The sequence below is a fragment of the Tinamus guttatus genome, unplaced genomic scaffold (assembly GCF_059628265.1).
Source record: "Tinamus guttatus ecotype Peru unplaced genomic scaffold, ASM5962826v1 Tinamus_guttatus_pri_ptg000288l, whole genome shotgun sequence".
In the NCBI taxonomy this organism is placed as follows: Eukaryota; Metazoa; Chordata; class Aves; order Tinamiformes; family Tinamidae; genus Tinamus; species Tinamus guttatus.
This window is the reverse complement of record NW_028288822.1, coordinates 88,634-105,737: the sequence shown is the minus strand read 5'-3', so window position 1 is coordinate 105,737 and position 17,104 is coordinate 88,634.

Sequence of the window (17,104 nt, the reverse complement as noted above, 5' to 3'; positions counted from 1 at the left end):
ATGCCATATAGAAAAATAAATGATAACATGCACTCTTACTTAAGCCAAAATAAATACTAGTTACTGGCATTTTATGTAGCTCTGATCTCACCTCTGTGAGAATGAAGGAAATATGAGACTACTTGTCTAAACTATTAATAAATAATTTAAAAGAAGAGTAACAAGAACATTATCCTAAAATCCACATACAAATAGAAACCAAATTTGTGTACAAATATAAATCAACTTTAAAGGTAACTGTCTTTCATGAGCAAATATGAGTGTTTGTTTGAACTGACATGTAGCACTTTGTAGCCTGAATTATAGGAGCAGAAAAATCATTGGAACTGGCAGCAATACGTTCTGTTTTTAGTGCAGGTGGATTTGGTAAAACCTCTCTTAAAATTCAGTGTTATGACTACCTTGGGATTCTAGAGACCAAGGAGAATAGACATCTAGGAATAACCTAGAAGACATAACATACCTCAAGGTAACTTAGCTCAGGACCTTAAATAACATCTCTTAGTCAAGCTCTTTACAGGTGAAGGAAGTGAAAGGCTAGGTGTCTTAAGTAAGCGCACTGAGTTGCAGGACATTCCCAGCAAGGCTCCCCAGCTCAAACTTCATGGGGCAACTGTGTTTGCAAACCTGTATCTGCAGTAGTGGATACCATCCAAAAGGTACTCCCTGGCAGTATGACAGGAGCAGCTTCTGAAATTCTTGATTTTTTTTTCTCCCTGTATCACAGAAAACCTGAGGAATGCTGCACTCCCATAAGAAGGAGTACGGATGAGAATTAAAGTCTTGGATTATATTATTTAAGGCTGATGATAATTACATTTTATGGTGCTGTAATCCAAACCTCATAACTGAGATACAGGACCAAAACAGCTGAGGGAGGAAAAAAGGGAGACTGTTAGAAGAGTTGGGATTAATGTGCTGCAGAAGCAATTGGAATTTGCCAAACAGCTACCCCAAAATGGCACTAGTGACTGAAGGTATCTGATACTTTTCAAGAACTGGAGTTCTTAAAAATGAGTTTGCAGAAGCTTAAACACTATAACAAAGAACTCAAACCAAAGGCAAGAGTGGTATTTGCAAGAAAAAAAGGTAGAACTACAATGGATTACGTTGTGTACAAGCATTTGCAAGTGTCACCACATTGAGAAAAACAGCAGCCTAGCTTAGAGGAATTCTACACTGGAAAAATGAATGCTTCTACAACACAAGATAAATTACTACGGTGAATGGGACATTTATTATTTTAAGTCATAAAAAGGTTTGAACGACATTGTAGTGTTAGAAGCTGTAACATTAGCAGCAATAGTGTAGCCAAAAATACTAGGAGATGAATAAATATAGATGATCTTATGCCTTCTAGGTGGATATATGGTAAATAAGTATCAAGCTGAAAAATGTTATCTGTTTTAATAATATAAGTAAACACAGAACCAGAGTACTTGTTACTTGCCTTTCCCTGGTATTTTCATAGTAGGTTATCTTACTATCTCTCTTTCGCATGATTGTTTCAAAACAAGCAAAGAGAAATTTTTACATCTTTCTTCAGAAGTGCAGCCACTTTTAGGGAAAAATATTATTCTGAAGAATGTCTTCAGGCCTCCATCGTGCAAATGTATAGAGGTAAATAATGTTCAGCACAGAAATATTACCACTTCTAAAGTTTTAAGAGCACCAATTGTTCAGCAAGAGCAGTCTCCAGGCTGCATCTGCCCACTGGACGCAGCGTCTCAATGGGACTTGCTGTCTGAAGGCTGCAGGCCCGTGGCAGAAACGACCTGCGGACACGCTGCGGGGAAAAGCCCGTGTTTGGCTCTGGAGGGCACAGTCCGGACCAGCCTGCATAAACCACATTTTAGGCCTGGCAGCAGCTCCCATGTTTGTTCCCCTCAGCATGGGCCTGCTCACATACTTGCCCGCCCAAGTAATTCGTGAGTTAAGCATTTATATGCAAGTCACAATTTCTGCCATGTATAATTTTCAGTACTGCTGTTTTTTCAAAGCAGTGCTCTGAGCATGACTGGCATGACTGTTAGCTAAATTAGAGATACTTAAGTCACTGTTGAGTTCATAATAATCACGATAATAATCTAATTTTGCATTTTAGATTCTAAGCCTTTTCTACCATCTCCTTTCTGTTTAACAGTGGCAGCTCATGCATTTAAAAGTGACTTTTTGTCACGTTCATTAATGGCAAAAGTCAGGCAAACTGCTGTCCTTTATTCTGGGTTTGAACTAAAAAAAATATATTTTTTCTTTTTTATATTCCTTAGTTGGATGTCTTTATGTCATATGAACCTGGGCATGCAATGGAGACAGAAGACTTATTCCACAGAAAGTTACAATACCACTGAGACTGTCACTGTCTTTTAACTGCATATTTCAGAGCTGTTGGTGGGACAAATGGATCGTAGTATGGTTTTCATGCTTTCTTTGGTGGTTTATGAATTTGTTCTGGAGCAAAGCAGCCCATGCTCTACCTCAAATTATTAGTGTAACAAAGAGCACCAAATAGCTCTGAGAGACTACGTTTGAATGTGATTCTCCTGTGTCCTAGGTATAATACTCCAGCTGGTACATATATCACAAGGATCTTGCCTTTGAGGTTTGATTTTGTAGAATCAAGCTAAAATAGGCTCATATGTAATATTTGCTTAATATTTGTGTAAAATATTATTTATTTATTTTTGCTAGGGCGCTTTTCGCATCTTCAAGTTTAGATATTGCATGAATTCCTTGCCATTGCTTAAAACTACTTATGAAACCCTGCAGAAAAGGCAGCAGGAGTGGTTTAAAATTGAAAAGACATTCTAGTTGTATCTATGCACTAGTGGCTGAGTATCTACATGGAAAGTATAAAATCAGAAAGACGTTACATCTTTGCAGGTTATATGTTACTAACATCTCCGTGTGACTAATTCGATATGACTCAGATTTCCCATAAAAAGATTTGTCATTCTGTCAATTGCATTTCAGTTGCATTAAATGACAAGAACTGGTAAGCTGTCTGTTAATGATTGGAAAGAGCGTGTGATTGGGTGGTTGAATTTGAGAAATACTAGCTAAACATTTTTTCTTCATATTTTTATAGCCCTTTACATGGAGTGATAAATGGCTCTTACTTCAAAATTGCAGTTTCAGGAAAATTAAAAACATCGCCATGCTATCATCAATTATCAATTTTAACTTAAGCTGTGTGTGGGCTGACTTTTTGACCTCAAGCTGCAAACCTGAAGTGCAGAATAATTTTAGATAGTATTTTCTTTAAATAAGGAGGCATGTAAAAGACAATCAGTTAGGTGATCTCTTCTTTAGTTGAAGCTAATTTCAGATTATTTCACCAATTTTCTATTGAAATAGTTCAAGGTAAAAATGATTTTTAAAGCAAACATCCTTGCTACCTTTCTGTGTATTTCAAATGAAAAGGGCTAAATACAATGAAAACTGTTTTCTGCAGTGACTGGAAATTCCAAATTATTTCATAGTGTTTAACTGGAGAACTAGATAACTGACAATTAACTTTATGTATGAAAAACAATTTTGCAGTATGGAGAGGCCAGAGGAGACTTTGAAAAACTGAAAAATAAGATGCAGAAAGATCTCCTGACTTCATGATGGATGTGTCAAACACTGTCCAATACTTCTCTAGAGCAATTATAGTAGCTGTACAATACCAATATAAAATGTTAGAAGTGAAAAAAATCCATCATACCAATCAGGAAATGAGCTCTCACAAGCTGCCATGCTTGGTGTCCAAAAAAACCCCAGAGGAATTATTTTTATAATTTTCTTATATGTTTTGCATTACGTGCTGCTTTAGTGCGATGGCCTCTTCAAGGTCATCCCATTGATTAAAACTGTGCTTACTAAAAAGGAATCGCACTGGCTGGTTGTTCAGGGGGTCAAGGGTTGTTGTTATGAATCCTGGTAGATGTGAGTGTGACTGGAATTACGGCACAGTAATTAAGCTCATGCCCAAGATGCAGCAGGAAGTTCAATGAGGAAAAGGGAAATGAGGTACAAACCAAGGCCTAGCTTGGAAAGGGGGTCTTTGTGGAGTAAAGGGATGTGTGTTTCCCCTCTTGCTCAAATTACATTTATTTGTAGGATTTTTATCCCAAATAGCCCTGTTTGTGGTAGTATAAGACCTTCGTTGTGAAACTATCCTATTTTAAGATAGTATGAAAAGAGGGAGGAAAATCTCTGTATTATTAAGTGGGAGATTCTCATGAGTTTTGATGGCTGATTTGGCTTCTGTCTTCACTTTTTTCTTTAGTAATTTTAAATGTACTCCTTAATTGTACAGTTTTTTATATATATGAGTTGATCTATTACTCAAGACTTCTGCTGTGCTCACTTATTAATTGCAGTTGCCATAAAAAGCACTTACTAACTGCAAATTACCTATCATTGTACTCCGTTGCTGGAAATCTTCTGAATTTATGAGATCTGCAAGGGTATAAACTCAAATACTTTAAAGAAGTTATAACTAGTTCATTTGCATTCATCATAACATGTGCTCTTCGGGTGGCTTATTATCCCACTTGGTACATTTATTCTTTTTTAAAAAATCTACATAAATACATTATTGTGTCTTTATACTGTGGCAGGTACCATGTCTCACCTATCAATACAAAAGCTGGCAGGTTACATGTGAACAAAATCTTCTCCTGACAGTGTAAGCAGCATGGCAAAATGATAAATTACTACCCTGTGAAGAGCAAAGGTATAGCCTAGAGATTGCTGTCCACTGTTTAATTAGACAGTCAGAGATCCATCAGTTAATTGGGATTCTGGTTCCACTGAAGACAACTTATTTCAGGTCATTGGGAGGGTGTGTGGATTTTGTTTGTTTGTCCTTTTCTCTCCTTTTTCTTTTCCTTTTCCTTTTTATTTTTTTTTTCTTTTCTCTTTTTTTCTTTTGTGGGCAGAGTAATTCTGAAAAGTTAGAAGGGCTATTTGCAATGCATAGAAAATATAAAAAAAAAAAATTGGAAAAGCTTGGTAGAAATTTTCCAGATTGTCTTATTTACTTTAAAAAAAATATGAAAGCTTCCTGCTATAAGTATTTGCGTTAAGGAGATAAAAGTGCTTTAATGCATGGGAAATATAAAACTAAATAATAAACAGACACATCTCAGAGACAGAGAGACTGGATTGTTGATGCATGGGAAATATAAACTAAATAATGAACCAATATATCTCAGAGATGGAGAGACAGGATTGTTGAATTATTACATGATTAGTTTTAAAACTAAGGGGATAGTATGTCATCACCTGGTGTTAGCACAGGTTAGAAACCTATTTCAGGTTTCTTATTTTGAGACATTTAAAAACTCTTTCCAGAGCAGTGGTTGATATAGTCAATACTGTACATCCTAAAAACACTTGATTCTGTGTTTCAGATGAAGACCCTTTGCCTTCAATGGCACTGCCATATGCCGAGCAGGCAGAGAAAGGAAAAATATGAGTGAAATTTGTGAGAGCTGAATGAACATATTCTTTTAAAGCTATATTTTAAAGTAAGACTAGGAAGAAATGCATAGTTATATGCTTGCTAAGTAAAATTGGAAAGTAATTTTTGAACATTTATAGACTAGTGCAGGTTTGAAATCATTTTTACCTTGTAAAGATGAGATTCTCACAATCGATATGAGCGGTCAAATGTTCAGCTTCTTTTAATGGGAACTGAGTCCTATGCCTTCTTTGAAAATCCCAATTTAAATGTGAAAGCAAGAGTAAATCAATGCATTTATATTCTTTTATACCAGATATAAATGTAGCCCTAAGATTTTATGAGTGCAACCTTCTGTATGCAATTGAATAGACTTCTTTACCCACCTTTAGAAGCTATAGTATTATTTTCTCTTCTGGGACTTCAGAGTCTGCCATTTGGTGCCTGCTCTAAGTTAGTGTAGTATTTCTCTTCCATTTTTTATCAGATTGCTAGTTTATAGTTGTTTCTGATTTATATTTTCTTCTGAATAATAGTCCATAGGTAAAGTTCCTCCACACTTGAACACTAGGAAAACGGTCAGCCCAATAGGGCAAATCCCTTTCTCCAGGGAAAGATTTGCCTTTTCATGTTGTTTTGTGGTATTTTTGTTGTTACATATAAAGAAGCAGGTCTTCTTGCCAGCCCCTCTTCTGACTGCTTCAGTTCAGTGTTGTTCAGCTAAAGACTCTTCCAGTGCCTTGATTTTTAAGTGGCAGAGTAGGGGGGAGTAGCTGAAGCGACAGTGATGAACAGAAGAAAGACAGTACAGTTTGCCTCAGCTACTGTACTGGGAGCTACTTCATGTAGTATACGCCAGTGATTTGATTTGATGGCAATTCCTGCTACATAGTGAGAAGATTTTCTTGCTTGTCATTTCAAGTAGAGCTGGTCAAAATTTCTCTGATGAAGTGTTTCTCCGTTTAGAAAATGCTGATTCACTTTAAGTGAACTGTTTTGTGGAAATGTGACAACCTCGAGAGAATTTAATTAAAAAATGAAAGTGCTTCATTTTCACTTTTTAGAAAGGGGCAGTAGAATTCCTCATTTCAAAAAAAAGCATTTCATGACATGACATGTATGTGATGTATTTGTTTGCAAATAAAAAAAGAAGTTGATACAAAATACTGTGTTTACTGAAAATGAGATATTTTAAATATCTGAAAATATTTGGAGAGTTCTTTTTAGTGAAAAATCTTTTTTGTTGTTTTTTATTTTAAAAATATTTTTGGTAAAATTTTATGAAAAATTGAAATCTTGTAAGTACACCTAAAACAGAAAGCTAGGTCCTCACACTATGAACCTTATGATTGATGCTTGAAAATATGGGTGAAACTGTTTTTTGTCTTTTATTTTCTATAATGTTTCATGTTTCTTGATGTGTCCAGCAGAGGAATTCTACTTAAAGGATGTTTTCCTGACTTGTTTTTAATGTCAAATCATACTTTCCCCTTTTGTTGGTGTTCTGCAAAGTGTTTATTGTTTATTTTGTAATATTCATTGATCGGCTTCTTAAATTAAATAGGCACTAAAATTTACCGTATTATTTATTTTAATTTCTATGAGACGAGGGCTCTTTGTGAGAGTTTTGGTGTGTCTCAACTCACTGTTCTGGATGAAAATCTTTTAGAGGTGACAATCCCTATTAGTCTTGCCTTGGCTGCGTGTTAAGAGTACTTACTCCACAAATAGCAAGATTAGGGGCACATCTAACTAAAACAGAAGGGAATGTTCAGCTTATTGAGCACACACTGTGGGCTCGACTAGGAAGCTATAGCAGAAGTCATTACAAAGTCAGCATTTGCCAGTTATTACTGCATGCCACATAGCACCATTAGCTGGCCTTATGGTAAACAGCGAATATGAACTGAAGGGCAGTCTTTCCATGGTATGAAGATCTTGAAGGACAAGATGAGTTACTCTTCCTTTCTTGCATGAGAAGAGAATTATAATCTAGGGTACAGATACTTCTCACTTCCCTTCCTCATTCTAACATATTGCTCCAAGGACGTTAGAGGAATGGGCTCCATGAGCCATGATACCAAATGCCAGGCATGCTGTGGAGGAGTTGGATGCATCATTTACTTACTTCTGGCACCTACTTGGATGCTTGGAGAGGAACTGTGCCGTTCCCAGTTTTCTCAAGGGAACCGCAGATGTATATTACTCTTTGACCAGTACAATATAACTTTGACTTTAACATTATGAAAACTCTTTCTGAGGAATAATAAATAGTGAAAAGACTGGAGATTGGTGATTCTGTTCATCTCAAATACAGCAATTTCTGTTAATCTAAGAAATTAAAAATACAGCATATATTCTGACAATGCATACTAGATTTTTCCATCTAGGTTTGAGCCAACTATAATGTAATGGACAACAGGAAAATAGCACAGTAAGCACCATTGTCCAAGAAGAATTTGTGGGCTTTTCAAAGTTTTCTTTAGTCTGTGAGGAAAAAAAAAAAAAAAAAGATTGACAGCATTTCAGGAAAATGGCATAGCTGACATATTCCCAAAGTTTCTATATACAACCACATATAATCTTTCAGAAGTATTCTTTTGTTGAATGCATGAATAACAAGAATAGATCATAAACTTTTAGCTTAAGTTTTCTTTTCAGATATGTTAGTTCCTGATCTTCCTCCCTCACTGCCTTGGAATTGTCTTACCTTCCCCTGACTCTTATTGAACTGCACTATATTATACACATAATAATGACTTGATGGAATTTCCTTTGGCCAGATAGTATTTGGAGAAAATATTGTAGGTTTTTATTTAAAATTATGGAAACACTTAGAATCCTTTTTTTTTTTTTATACATATAAGGAAAGAGGAAAGTGAGTAAATAAAAAATAGCACCAAGCTAATGTGTTGTAGTACTGTTTCATCTGGAAATAATACTAAACGTTGGAAATCTTCAACAAGATTGAGCAAAATACTTTTGGCTAATGTGACAATATAAAACAAATCTACTGAAGTTCTAATCATCATGGCTGTCCATATAAGAATCATGCATTTAAAACTTCAGGGGTCATGTTGTGACAATTTCTGCACACATTTAAATTTGAACAGATTGTTCTCATTGCACTGCTCACAGATACGGATCTGATAATGTGCATAAGTGTCTGGAAGAATGGGCTCTAACTCTGAAACTTCTAGCTTCTCAATGATGATTCTGTCTTAATTTCTAGTAAAAATTAGGTGAATTTACCATTTGTTTATTTCTCACAGTAAGATTTTTCTGTAGTGTTTAGATATGATTACATGTTTGTTTGCTGTTGTATAATGATTTGTATGATATGATTTGTATGAGCGAGGCTAAATTGTGCATAAGTTTGTATAATCGAAAAAAAAATCAAAAGATTAGACTGGTTACAAAGATAACATAAAATGGCATTTATGATCTTATCCTCTTCCTCTTTCAAACATATTTGTGTCTTTTGTTTTATGGTTATTATCCATGCAGTGAAACTAAATGAGGAAATTAGTAGGGCCACTCCCCTTCAATTTGATCTACAGAAGGACATGATGTGATGAATTTAAGTGCATGAAAAATCAGTTTAGTGAATGTTTCTCAGTTCAAGAGATGAAAGAATTATAGAATACAACTTTTAACTAATTTATTTAATGAAGTGATGCAAAGAGATCCTGGAAAGTAATAAATGAATAACATAGTTATACGTGTTTTGATAGTTATACATTCCTTTGATTTAATATGAGTAAACAAAGTTCTGTGCCATTATGGGTTTTGTTCCTTTAGAAAAAGTAAAATAAATTATTTGATTTGGATGCAGAGGTAAATGTACATGGGTAAATTGTAAAGCCTTTATTGCCTGAAATAGCTGGAAATACTGACTTCAGGGCAACTTTTACAGTGATATTTGGAAGGAATAAAATGTATTAAACAAAACTAATTAACAGGAAAATTATACAAATCTATTTTAAGTAGATTTTCTCCTACACACAATTTCTATCGGAATATGAAATCTTCATAGTCCATACAGCTAAATTTTTTCAAGGTCTAAATATTACTTGAAGTTGGGCATATATTTCAGAATCAGGAAGTGAGGAGAAAGAACTTGCCATTAAGTATGGCAGAAGAATTGGATCAATGAAAGGAAAATAAAAAACAGATGACATCTGTCAGCTGGATTTGTATCAACCTAGTGTTAGTTAATCACTGTTCAGTTGCAAGAAAAATGCTTTTCTTAGCAAATGACTATGCTGACCTATAGATCTGAATTTGTAAGCTGGCATTGATGGTCTTGTTTTAGAAATCCAACTAACAGTAATCAGCTGTTCAGGCCTCCCTGCAATTTCCCAACAAAACACACAGAAGTCTCTTGCTCCTTCAAGACTTCTCAGTTGGTTGGACTTATACCATAAATTAATAACTGCAAGCATTCATGCTTGTACCACGGTCACTGTGGATAATTTATAGTGCTTAGAACTTTCAATGATTTAGTATCTGGGCAGGCAAATACAGAAAATGTCATATGTCTTTAGAGAAAGATTTATTTAAAGACTGAAATTTATCTGGATGTTTAAAATGATAAATTTTAGCAAAGCATCGTTTGTCCTTCTCTTTATCAATACAATATTTAATACAAATACAATATTTAATTCTAAAAGTACACTCCTTCTGTACTTATTCTAGAAACAAAAGACAAAACACTACACCAATAATATTGTCTTGTAAGAGGATCCCTTGTATAACAGCTGCAGTGTGTAAATTAGATACTTTTGGTCGAAGGCGTGAGCTGCTTGTGTAACTTTTGATGTGTATTGCTTTTGGTTATTGGTTCTCTTCTCTCCCAAAAAGATATGTTCAACTACAAATATCCTACAGTTATTCTCCTAGGAAGAAGATTACTTCCATTCAATGATCCAATAGTCAGCAGTGTTGTGGAGCCCAATAAAACTATTATTAATTTTAGTCTCTTATTTGCAGTTTAAGCATTGAGCACAACCAGATATTCAATGTTGAGCACAACCAGATATTCAATAACAAACAAAGCATGAGATTAGTTTGGAGAAATGTCAACTGAAAGCATTTTTTTTTAAATGTTGGGATGTATCTGAGCAGCATCTCCTACAACTTCCTTATATGTAGACAGTGTCAGGCTCCACTGGAGATATAAAATCGTCACTGATTTTATCTATAGGCTGAGGAGTAGTCTGTCTTTCTTTTCAAATCATTTATTTACTTTGCACATTATAAGACTCTGAAGATGAATTAGGCTTCAGAGGGTTTTTTTTTAATGGCATACAGGAAATACTATGCAAGGTTGTTTAGCTTCCTCATACTAGAGCTAATACAAGATGGCCCATACATTCCCGGAGTGAGTTTTTGTTTTCCACTTGCAGCTTTTTACTCTCAAACATGACCATTATTCTACTAGCAGTAATGTAAGACATTATTGAAAGCACATCACCAAAAATAGTATGAATTGAAAGCCATAGTTTACTTGTACACTTATGCTTCAGTACTTTTACTGATGAAAGAAGCTAATGAAACATTAACCTTGAAATAGGAAGTTTTCTGCCTGGGCAAATGATAATATAGTTTTGGAAGGAAGACATTACTCTTTTCAGCATTTTTACTTGCACACTGTAAGGGCAATGAATAGTTCTCATAGCCTGCTGGTCTGCTAGCCATCAGGATTCTGATACTGTGAACATTCTAAAAAAAAGATGTTTCTGTATTATGTTTAATTAATTTAGAGCTACGGTTCAAAATGATGCTTGAAAAATATCTTCCTTATGCAGTTTTCTTTTGTTTATTTTATGCTTTTTTTTACTAAGGCTAAATTTACAATTCATTTTTAAAATTATGCCACTTTCCAAATAGAACAAACTAATGATGTGAATGAAAGTTTGTTTTTTTCAGCTCTGATTTCTCAAAGAACCAGAAAAAGAAAATGGCCTTTTTCTAAGGAACGTTTGCTTTGTGCTTATTTTGACGAAGCAGCATAGATTACTTATGACGAATGATTAAACCAGATTTCAAAATCAAACAGACAAATGGAAGGCAGAAAAAAAAAGTATTCTTGTCACTAGGTAGGCAAAGTTCACTTTGACAAAATACTGTCTAGCACAAGGGGAGTGCAGAGAAAGTGAGTTAGTGTTCTCATTAAAGTCTTGTCATTTATCTAGGAAAAGGCATCTTTTACTTGAAAGGTGATTTCTTGGTCACAGATTACATCCAGATTAAAAGTCATCTAGATCAACAGAATGGGCACTTTTCTTCTGCTTGTATGTTTGGTGCTTAGCTCAAAAACTGATGAGAGATCAATGTTGATAAGCAATTTCTGACATAAAATTATTCTGGTTGTTGAGTGTAAGTCAAATATCTGGTCTAGACAAGAGCATTGAACAACAGGAATTAGTTTTAAATAATGATTTAAAATATTTTAAAATAAATATTCTAAGTCTGTCGTTCTCCTCCCTAGTCCTCATAAATTGTCCTAATAATATTTTTAGAAATCAATAAATATCTGTAGCATAAACTAAACATAGCAGGCAGCCAACAAACTCAAAGAAAAATATTTTATTTTGCAGCATTTTGACAAAGATTCTGCCATGGAACTTCAAGGTTTGATGTTTGTATATCAGCCATGATTAGAGTGTGCACATATATTTAGAGATGAAGTTCTCAGGACTAGGTCCTGAGATAGAATGATTGGTACTCTGTAAATGGCACAGGTGAGCAGACAGAGAGAGAGATTAGGCAGGATTGGGGATAATCTGCAGTAATGAAGAAATCTGGCAGTCATGTCACACAGCTATTGCTCTCTAGTGTTCCTTAGGAACTTCAGAGGGACAATATGTTTAGCAGTGACATTACTAGATAACTCATTCTCCTAATGATCCACTTTTCCAAATCCCTTCAATGGTAATAGTAGAGACTTGGTACAAAGAAGAAAAAGAAATATTGAAGAACTTTATAATGAATATAAAGTATATATGCTAATGCAGAGATGTAATAGTCAAAATGGAAATTCAGAGTTCATTGAAACTACTTAAAAGAGAACATTTAGAGTGCAGCTCATTACCCTGTACTTCTACAGCTGGAGAGTGAGAAGTTAGCGAAAGTGGGAAAATGGCCTATCTGGGAAAGGAACTAAATTTTTGAAAGTAAATTTACCAGGTGGATATCACAAAGCGAAGAGCTTGTTTATGTTTGTAGGCTGAACGAGAGAATTCAATTTGATCAGGTCGGGAGTTGATCAGATCAAGGAGAGAGTCCAGGAATCAGGGACTGAATGGAGCTGGCTATTCAGACAGGCAGCTGTGCACGGTGCAGTACAACCGGTTGCCTGCTCCACTGAGAGCTTATCCAACACTAGCTAAAGTTAGATGAGTACCTTATTTGGGGACAACAGTCTGTGTTTGCAACCTGTAGAGAGAGAAAGGAATTAGTTCTGTTGCTTGCCATGAATCATATTTTGGTACTGGGAGAGAAAAGTAACATTTATGTGTTCCTAAATTAATAACCCAAATATTTATATTTCAGTGTTTGATGAAGTAGGTGCAGCTCCTGTATTTGATTCAGTCCAACTAAGAGCCTCTATTATAGAACCACCTGATATATACTATCTTTTATTAACATAAGAAAACTCATAATAAGTCACTGACAGTTATTCTTTTATACAGCTGACAGTTATAAGAAAGAAGATTATATGATATGTTCTCTAAAACTGCAAAGACCTCTGGATATATGGGGCAACTATTTAATGTTACAGGATTTCAGGGATGACAAAAGTCTATTTATTTCCATTGTTTCCTTGACTTTTGAAGAATATGAAGGGTTATAAGTGGTATATAATTCCTGTTACATAAAGATGTCGTGTATATTATTAGAAGAGAAGAAAATTGTGTGCTTTGTGCATACATATGCATGAAAAGATAGGTATGTTGGTACTTATGTGGATGTTTTGAAGGAAGACAGAAACTAGAAGTCTGGTGTCTGGTATATTTGTCCACCGTATATACCTAGAGAAAAGCAGAGAGAAGCCAGATATTTGCATTGCATATTCTAGTGTGATTTAGTGACTCTCAGTGACTCTCTGAAATTAAGCTAACCTTTTTATTTAGTAGGGATATGATTACTCCTGTGCTATGTGAATCTCGCAGTCTTTTGCAGCAGGTGCAGCAGCTAGTGGGTTGCTTAGTGGAAACGGAAGGCGGCCAACACCATGGTTATAAACTCATGCCCTGCGTTCCTGCCCATTTAGGTATGTTCTGGAGGGGTCTGGTGTCCCACTACCTTTCCCCTTTTGGGAATAATCCACTAGACAGATGAGGGAACAGAGTTTTTTATTATCCTGTTCGAATATATTCAATGAGATGTAAAGCAGGGGATCCTGAGAAATGAGATGTAAAGCAGTGTATACTGAGACTGTGCAGATAACTGCTGCTGTCATCTGGGTTAACAGTTATAATCAAAGGTTTTAAGATACTCATGCCAGTACCCCAAAGAAATTGTCCGAGCAAACAGATGTCTGTGTCCAATGATGTATAAGACACCAGGGTTTGAGATTATCCCTCAGCATTTTTTTTCTTTCAGTCAGTGTGAATTTGCCAATAGAAGCTAAGCTAAACTTTAAGATTATTACTAATAGTAGTGAATACTTCTTACAAATAACCCTTCCTTGTCAATCACATTTGTTAGCTCTCTGGATATTCTCTAACATACGTCTCTCACAGACTGTTCAAATTATTCATATGCCATTCTAAGACATGGTTCGTGTATAAGATTCACTTTAGTATCCTTCGTCACCTGATTATTCAGTCCTTTCTGGACCTATCCACAGTTTATTTCTTGGTGTTATCTATATTTTCCCTAAGGGTATCTAGCACAGTTGTGTCATTAGTGTTTTCCAAAGGACATCCGCTATCAGATACATTATTTTTCCAGCTTTTTTTTTTTCCGTCTGAATTATCTATATTATATACTGTATTTACATTATATAATAATATATTGAAAACATTTGTATTCAGGGTTTTCTTCCTAATTGCTCTCTGAAAAGGAAAGAAAAAAGAATATTAAAAGAAATATAGACAGGTATACGTTTTTATGTTCCAATTAAGAACTGTCATAAGCTATTAACATACTGCTTATCATTAGACAAGCTGTATATAATAAACATGTACTTGCTCCAATATAATAGTGCTGAAGGATGTTATTTTCTATAGAATATTTATTTCAAGCTCTTCACACATGACCTGTTCCTACAGGAAAGAATTTGGTCTCTAACACTGATGTGGAATTTGGCATTGAGGAAAGCCAGGTGGGGAAAAGAAAGTCTAGGCTCTAGGTGACCCGGTGTGTGCAGAGGAGTTGAACTAGGTGATCTCTAAAGGTCCCTTCCAAACTTTATGATTCTATAATCGATTCTATATTAGAAATTATATTTATATTAGCACTGTGCAGTAGTACATTTGTCAGTTTAGGATGTGTCTGTACCAATATCCTAGCTCTTTTCAGAGGCTCACTCTGACAGTGAACCCCTCAACCTGAACCGTATAGCTGGGCTTCACTGAGCGTCTTGCATTGACCTGGGAGAGCACAGACCGGATTCTTGGCATATGAAAGTAAAATAAAAGATGTTCTCCAGAAGTGCTCCTAATAAGGTGCAGTTGCTACTGGGCATCCTTTCCATGCAATCATTCTCGCCTGAAGCAAGATCTACAGTAAAGCTCAAAGTGAGGCCACCAGGTCCTCAAACACTGAACTTTTAGCTTTGGAGAGCTACTTCTGTGGGTAAGCTTGCTCTTCACTTATTATACGCACAGCCTTCCTTGCTGGGCACCATGTGATATCCTTCATTGCAGAGCAAACAGAGGTCTGCTAGTGAGCTTGTTTGATGAAGTGTTTTGTCGCTGTTAAATTGAATTTGCCCTGGATAGTGTCACTAGACAGAGTAGTTGTGTGCCACATTTTGGATACATACAGCATTTTTAAACAATCAAGTCCAGCACAAAATTGAAATAGATTTAATCAAATTTCTGTTTTGATTCAGGTTGACAAAAAACAATATGTAAAAATATTGTATATTTTAAGATTAGAAATAATCTATTATTTAGGTTTCATTTTCTTTTCCTTAATACTTGAGATAGTGCTAAAAATACATAATGCTTAGTTTACTGAGCATGTTCCAAAAATGCATCTGATAAATTACATTGATTATCTTGGAATCAGCAAAAGTTTATTCCATTTTGTTGTCTTTTGAAAGCAGAAATAATAATTAGAGTTCATGTCAAGAAGAAATGAATTTCAAAATGTTAGTTAAAGATAACTTCTTTTCAAATTACTTTTTCATAGCACTCACCAAGCCTGATTAAGCACACACATACAAATCTGTACTTCATTGTAAATTTTCCTGTGCAAGCGAACATTCTAAAAACATTTTAAAGAATAAAAGGTAATATCAAAACTTTTATGGTACATAATACATTCTTTCCTAAATAACCTTATATTGTGGTATGAATGAGCAGAAGGTCTCTCTGGTTTTAGAAATGAAAACTCAGTAGAGCTTCTGTTCCTGAGTATCTTTTGCAACTCCCCATTTATAATATTTTAAATTAATTATCAGATTATAATTGTTTGGGGAAATACAGTTTGTCTAATGTAAAAGCCTGAGAGAAGACATTTTCAGACTGCAGCCAAACCAGGTTGCAGTGCAAAAAGAATAGAGGAAGTTAATATATTTCTACAAAGATACAGCACTTGGAAACAGTAATTACTTGTGTGAGAGATTTCCAGGAGTGTGTGCATGAACCCTTCAAGATAAGCACTTCCTCCTGCAGGAGCTTCGGAAAAAAAAAAAGAAAAAAAAAATCCAGCTACAGAGGAAAACTCTATTTCTCTAAGAAAGCTCTAACCTTTTTTTTTTAATTCTTCTTTTTTTTTTTTTTTTTCTCCTATTCATGTAGTTTTAAATCTATTCCCCTGGCTGAATGAAATCCTACCAAAAAAAACTTAGTCTGTTCAAGAATGTTCAAAGAGCCTTTGCTAAGCTGGAATATCACAAATGAATTTTGTTGTCTTAGAGTCTGTGAATATTATTTTGGTTCTCTTCTCTTCAGATTGCATTTTTATGCAGTGAAATTTCTCATTATTTTGTATTAGGTGGGATGGATTACACTTGACAACAGTTTCCCTAAAAATTATGCTAAGCTATGAAATTAGATTTACCATGAGAAAGCAGTATTCTGTCAATAAATTAATATGCTATTATGTCCCATTTTTATAAATTAGTAAACCACTAACAAAAATATCAGAGGCTTTACAGAAGAAGGTCAATTTTTTCTGAATTCTTAAAGGAGGCACTAATTCTATTATTAAATGAACAATAAAAAATGATAAAATAACATTCAGAATATCTGATGCTTGCATTCCACTTACAAAACTCTATCCTAAGGAAGAAAGAAATCATTCTGTTTGGGGGAAAAATACTCTAGTAGCTTTCATGTGTTGGTGCTTGGTTCAACTCAGGTTAATCTTTTTAGCGAGATGTGTTATTTTTCAGACATTGAGAGTATTGTACCTATGTCATAAGCCATGTTCCTTTCGCAATTACATTATAGGATAGTGGAATGTGCTTCC